Below are 6743 nucleotides of genomic sequence, written 5' to 3'. Positions count from 1 at the left end.
AAACATTTTTAAAAATGTATTTAGATCTAGATGGAGGTTATGTCAAGAAATAGCAGCCTCATATTTTGCTATTTTTATTTAACAAAGATTTTTAGTTTTGTAACAATATTTTTTGTTTACCCCGGTATAATATTTTATACAATTTAGTTTGAAATATGAGTTCTAAAGTCACTAATAAATAAATTGAAATCACTGTTTTAAAAAAAATGATAATGGAGAGGACTTCCAGCAAGATGGTGGACTAGGTAGACACACTGCACGGACCCCCCCACAGCAAAGATGTTATTGTTGTTGTTGTTGCTGTTGTTAAGTGTTGTTGAGTCAGTTCCGACTCATAGTGACCCTGTATAGGGTTTCTGAGAAACAGCTCGTAAGTTTGAACCACCAACCTTGCAGTTCAAACTGACTTTTGATCTAGTGCTTATCCTACAGTGTCACACCAGGACTCCACAAAGATAGAGAAACCAAATGATACAGACACAGATGAAAATCCTGGAACCCTGAACTTCGGATGAAAGGTTACAGGAGTGGATTGAGTGCTGGATGGGAGAAGCTGAGCAGAGACTGTGTGTGTAAGAGAGACAGATTGGTAAACAGTCAGCCTGACTTGACTCTACCATCTTGTGGGAAGCTTTGACAACAGAAGGTGGCCAGGCAGAACAGATTTGCACACACACATTGGGAAAGGTGCAATGCCTTCTTTTTCCCCATGCTTCCCATCCTCATCACCCCTAGCACAGACCCTACTCTCCAGGAATTCAGAGCAACGTGATGAGGAATCACACCACTCTGAGGTGACAAACCAGCTGTACCACTTTGGTGCTGGATTCAGGCAAACTACATTCCAAAGCTAAAGAACCCAAAGAGCCACCAGACCAGCATTTAACCAGTCACCCTGCTCCCAGCTGCCCTGTGGTCCTAACAGACACTGAAATCAGCTCCAGCAAGGGCCTCCAGGAACTACTTCTAGATTGAGATCCCTGAACAAAGATAACAGCAAGGCTGATAAGAACTCCTTGTAGGGCCAGGAACTCTGCTGTCACATCCCTCCCACACCCAGCTTGTGAGCTCCTTGGCTAGCAGGAACCCTCCAGAGTTTTCTCCTTCCTGGGTCAAAAAGCTGCACTGATATTTTGGTTTGGGGTCTGATTTTTTTTTTTTTTTCTTGCTTCATTGCTTGTGTTTGTTTATTCTTTCTCTGCCTCCTTTTTCTTTTTCCTTTCCCTTGAATTTTATCCTTTCTACCTCCACTATTATTTTTACTTCTTTTCTTTGGTTTCTCATTTCCTTCCCCTTTTGATCTTTCTTTGTTGTTGTTATGTGCCGTGGAGTCCATTCCGACTCATAGTGACCTTGTTCAGGGTTTCCGAGGCTGTAAATCTTTACGGGAGCAGAAAGCCTCATCTTTCTCTCATGGAACTGCTGGTAGTTTTGAACTGCTGACCTTAAGGTTTGCAGCCCAATTCATAACCACTATGCTACCAGAGCTCCTTTTGATCTTTCTTTATTACTCTCTAATCTCTTTCTCTTTTCATTTTCCCTCTCCCTGGTTCTTCTAAGTTGTTTTTGTTTGTTTTTTTTCTTTCTTCCTTTTGTCTTCAATAGCTCATTGTCTTGTCTCTGTTTTCTCTTTTTTTGTTATTCTTAAGTATTGTCTTTCATTTCTTTTATTTTCTCTACTATAGCTCCATTTCTATGCCCCTATTTTGTCACTATAGTTACTGTATTCTTTTTTTCTGGTTGCTGCCTGTTTTTTAAAGGAGCTCTGGTAGCGCAGTGGTTACAAATTGGGTTGTGAACCTTAAGATCAGCAGTTTGAAACTATCAGCTGTTCCACTGGAGAAAGATGAGGATTTCTGCTCCCATAAATATTTACAGCTTCTGACGTACAGGGATGAGATGAGTCAGAACCGACTCCATGGCACATAAAAACAACCTGTTTTTTTTCTTTTTCTCTTTTATTTTTATTGTTGGTTCCTTGTTTGTTTATTCTTTTTTTGTAGTCCTGTGTGTGTGTGTGTGTGTGTGTGTGTATAAGGGGTTTTCTCTTTCCCATCCAACAAGAGACAGTAACAATGCTCATATAGCCAAGCCACAACTGTACCCTCTATAGCTCCACCCACTGGGCAAGAGCCAGTACCAGTTCCTGTACCACCTAATCAATGACAGGCAGCAGTCAACCAACACCAGTTAAACACAACCTAAACTGAGGTGCACGAATGGCAAACAAGAACAGCGTACATGCTTCCATACTCTAACTACATACACAGGAGACAGCTGGTAAGACCCCAAGAACACACAAACATATAATCATGAATTAAATACGATAACCACACAATGCCACAGAGACAACAACAATTTTAGCTCACACAAAGAAGCAAGAGAGAATGGCTCAAACAAATGACCAAGATGCAGATCCAAAAATGTTTCTGAGGAAGAAAAGATCATGGAACTAACTGAAAAATAATTTGAAAGAATGAGATTTAGGTACCTTCAAAGGATTGCTAGAAAAATTGAGAAAAGCAAGAGAACTGAAAAAAATTAGAAGAATTCAGGAAAACATTACAAGAACAAACATACAGAATAATTGCAAATTTAAAAACAATACAAAACCTGAAATTAGAAATCCAGATAATAATAAGATCTCAGAAATGGATAATACATTAAAAGAACAAAGGAGTAGATTCAAAGCAATGGAAGCCTGAGTTAGTGAACTTGAAGTTAAATCTCTCAATACTAGTATGCTAGAACAATCAGGAAATAAAATGAAAAAAATCCAAAGAAAGCCTAAGAGTTATGTGGGGCACCATGAAGAAGAATACCTTACATGTGATGGGAATTCCAGAATATGAAGAGACCATAAATAGCACAGAGAAAATTGTCAAAGAGTTGTTGAAAGAAGTTACATGTTCCCTAACATCACGAAAGATGAGAATATAAGCATTCAAGATGCAGAATAAACCCCAACAGGACAACCCCAAAAGAATCATCAAGACTTACCCTAATCAAAAAGTTTTCTTGATAAAAGACTCAAAGACAGTTATAGGGATGGGGGCAGGGAAAATTATTCATGGGCTACAGGGTCCACATATATTAACATAAATGACAGGGTAGGCAATATACCAGAGGAAGGTTAGCAGAGAAAAGATGAAAGTAGTGGGAAGACATGAGGTAATACAATAGTTAAGGTGAATAGAAGTAAATACTATTAACTAATGGTACATGGGAGGAGCTCTGGTAGCATAGTGGTTGTGAATTGGGCTGCTAACCTGAGGGTCAGCAGTTCAAAACTACCAGCTGTTCCATGGGGGAAAGATGAGGCTTTCTGCTCCCGTAAAGTTTTACAGCCCCAGAAACCCTGTACAGGGTCACTATAAGTCAAAACAACTCCAAGGCACACCACCAACAACAACAACAACAACGGCACATGGAGGAAATTGCAGTCATTGTAATGAAGCAAAGTATATGATTTGCTGAATGTAAAACTGATGATCTGCTCTGTAAACCTTCACTCAATTCACAGTAAAAAGTTAAATCACTGTTTTTAAAAAAAACAATGGAATTTTCCCATAAGCCTTTTGAAATCCATCCATATTTCATGGGACCAAACCAAAATCCAAGCCCACTGCCAACTCATAGTAAACCTGTAATTCAGAATACAACTGTCCCCGTAAGGCTTCCTAGACTGTAAATCTTTATGGAAGCCGACTGACCAGTTTTTGCTGTTGTTATTCTTAGATACCATCAAGTCAGTTCCTACTCATAGTGACCTTATGCACAACAGAATGAAACACAATCCAGTCCTGGGCCATCCTCACAATTGTTGCACCTGAGCCCCTTACTGCTGCCACAGTGTCAATCCATTTCCTTGTGGAACTTGCTCTTTTTCACTGACCCTGCACTTTACCCAGCATGACATCCTTCTCCAGGGGCTGGTCCCTCCCAATAACATGTCCAACATATGGGAGGCAAAGACTTGACATCCTGGCTTCTTTTTAATTTTTATTTACTTTGTTGTTGTTAAGAATATAGCACAACAAAACATACAATGATTCAACAGTTTCTACGTGCACAATTTAGTGGCATTGATTACACTCTCTGAGGTGTACAACCATTCTTTTTTTAGTTGTTCCTCCCTCATTAACTTTTTATTGTGATTTGAGTGACGTTTTATATACAAGATGCCTCCAGTATGAGAGATATAGTCTGTCCATCCTGGCTTCTAAGGAACATTGTGGCTATACTTCTTTCAGCAATCTGTTTGTTCGTCTAGTAGCCCATGTTGTTGCTGTTAAGTGCCATTGAGTCAGTTCTGACCCATAAGGACCTTGCATAGGGTTTCTGAGGAGCGGCTGGTGGTTTTGAACCACCGACCTTGCAGTTCAAACTGTTCTTGTGCCTAGCACTTTATCCTGCAGCACCACACCAGGGCTCCATGGTACTTTTAATATTCTTCTCCAACATCATAACTCAAATATATCAATTCTTCTACAGTGTTTCTTATTTTTATTGTCAAACTTTCACATGCATGTGAAGCTATTGTAAATATCTTGCTCAGGTACACCTTAGCCTTCAAACTGATATCTTTGCTCTTGAACAAGAGGATTGTTTAGCAGATTTGCAGAAAGCAATACTTCATTTCCACCACACGTCTGTCAGTTTGTCATACTGTGGAGGATTGAGAGTTGCTGTGATTCTGAAAGCTATGCCACTGGTATTTTAAATACCAGCATGGTCACCCATGGTAGATAGGTTTCAGATGAGCTTCCAGACAAAGACAGACTAGGAAGAAAGAGTATTTCTCACCGAATATTTACTCACTGAAAACCTTATGAGGGGCGGGGCCTTCACCACCACCTCCACTGCACACCCAGGCTAGATGGCGGCTACCGAGGGGGTCGGGGAGGCTGTGCAGGGCAGTGAGCCCGGTCAGTCAGAGCAGCCACCTCCCCAGCCGCACCCACCGCCGCCACAGCAGCAGCAACAAGAAGAGATGGCGGCCGAGGCCTGAGAAGTGGTGGAGTCTCCTATGGACGACGGGTTTCTGAGCCTAGACTCACGCACCTATGTCCTGTACAGGGACAGAGTAGAGTGGGCTGATGTGGACCCAGTGCCTCAGAATGATGGCCCCAATCCAGTGGTTCAGATCATTTATAGCGAAAAGTTTAGAGATGTTTATGATTATTTCCTGGCTGTTCTGTAGCGTGATGAAAGAAGTGAATGGGCTTTTAAACTAACCCAAGATGCTTTGAGTTAAATGCGCCCAACTACACAGTGTGGCATTTTCGGAGAATTCTCTTAAAGTCACTTCAGAAGGATCTGCATGAGGAAATGAACTACATCACTGCAATAATTGAGGAACAGCCCCCAAACGACCAAGTTTAGCACCACAGACGAGTTTTAGTGGAATGGCTGAAAGATCCATCTCAGGAGCTTGAGTTTATTGCTGATATTCTTAATCAGGATGCAAAGAATTACCATGCCTGGCAGCATCGACAGTGGGTCATTCAGGAATTTAAACTTTGGGATGATGAACTGCAGTATGTAGACCAACTTCTCAAAGAAGATGTGAGAAATAACTCTCTCTGGAACCAAAGATATTTTGTAATTTCTAACACCACTGGCTACAGTGATCCTGCTGTGCTGGAAAGAGAAGTGCAGTATACTCTGGAAATGATCAAACTAGTGACCCATAATGAAAGTGCATGGAACTGTTTGAAAGGGATTTTGCAGGACCAAGGCCTTTCAAAATATCCCAATCTGTTGAATCAGTTACTTGACTTACAACCAACTCACAGTTCTCCCTACCTAATTGCCTTTCTTGTGGATATCTATGAAGACATGCTAGAAAACCAATGTGAAAACAAGGAAGACATACTTAATAACGCATTAGAGTTGTGTGAAATCCTAGCTAAAGAAAAGGACACGACAAGAAAGGAATATTGGAGATATATTGGAAGATCTCTTCAAAGCAAACACAGCACAGAAAGTGACCAACCAACCAATGCACCGCAATAACGCCATCCTGAAGAATTTGATGGAATGCATTTATTTTTTTTTTAAGGGACTCCAATGAGGAGTTTGAAACTAGAGCGATCATTCCCTTTGCTTGTGTTGGGAATATAAAAATAAATTTTGATTCCCATTTACATAGTAAAATGTGTACTGTACAAGTACTGCTTTTTAACAAGAACTAAGTGTGATGCTCCTTGAGTGCTGCTGCTATTCAGACTAGCTCTAAGTAATGTGATTCTTTGTAAAGTGAGGTAAATTGGAGGAAGAGGTCAGGGGGAGTCCCATAAAGGAACTTCTGTAATCTTATCAACATTTAATCTCTTAGCATCACCTCCTCCCTAAACAAAGGCATATGAGTCAGAATTTGCAGCAGTAATGATTTCAGTTGTGTAATGGATGTGAGGTAACTAAAATCTAGGCTCAGTAAGCAGGAAATGAATGCAATTGTTACAATAGAGCTGCTATGCCACACTGACAGTCTCTTGCTATCACTGTAACCAACTGATGCCAAAAGAATAGTTTTGTAATAAAAATCTAGCTATATCTAAAAACAAAACAAACAAACAAAAAAAACTTTATGAATAGCAGAGAAACACTGTCAGATATAGTGCTGGGAAATGAGCCCCTCAGGTTACAAGGCACTCAAAATGCAACTGGGGAAGAGCTGCCTCCTCAAAGTAGAGTTGACAGTGATAACACAAATGGAGATAAATGAAGGCCTGTGGGAC

The 6743-nt window shown here is 40.5% G+C and overlaps 1 pseudogene; it reads left to right on the top strand.

The window, feature by feature from the left end:
• Positions 1-4879: 4879 nt before the first annotated feature.
• Positions 4880-6018, top strand: LOC102820418 (annotated as a pseudogene).
• The last annotated feature ends 725 nt before the right edge of the window (positions 6019-6743 follow it).

The sequence above is a fragment of the Chrysochloris asiatica genome, unplaced genomic scaffold (genome assembly GCF_000296735.1).
Source record: "Chrysochloris asiatica unplaced genomic scaffold, ChrAsi1.0 scaffold00115, whole genome shotgun sequence".
In the NCBI taxonomy this organism is placed as follows: domain Eukaryota; kingdom Metazoa; phylum Chordata; class Mammalia; order Afrosoricida; family Chrysochloridae; genus Chrysochloris; species Chrysochloris asiatica.
Note: the sequence above shows the minus strand (reverse complement) of the source record. Positions and strands in the feature narration are given on the sequence as shown.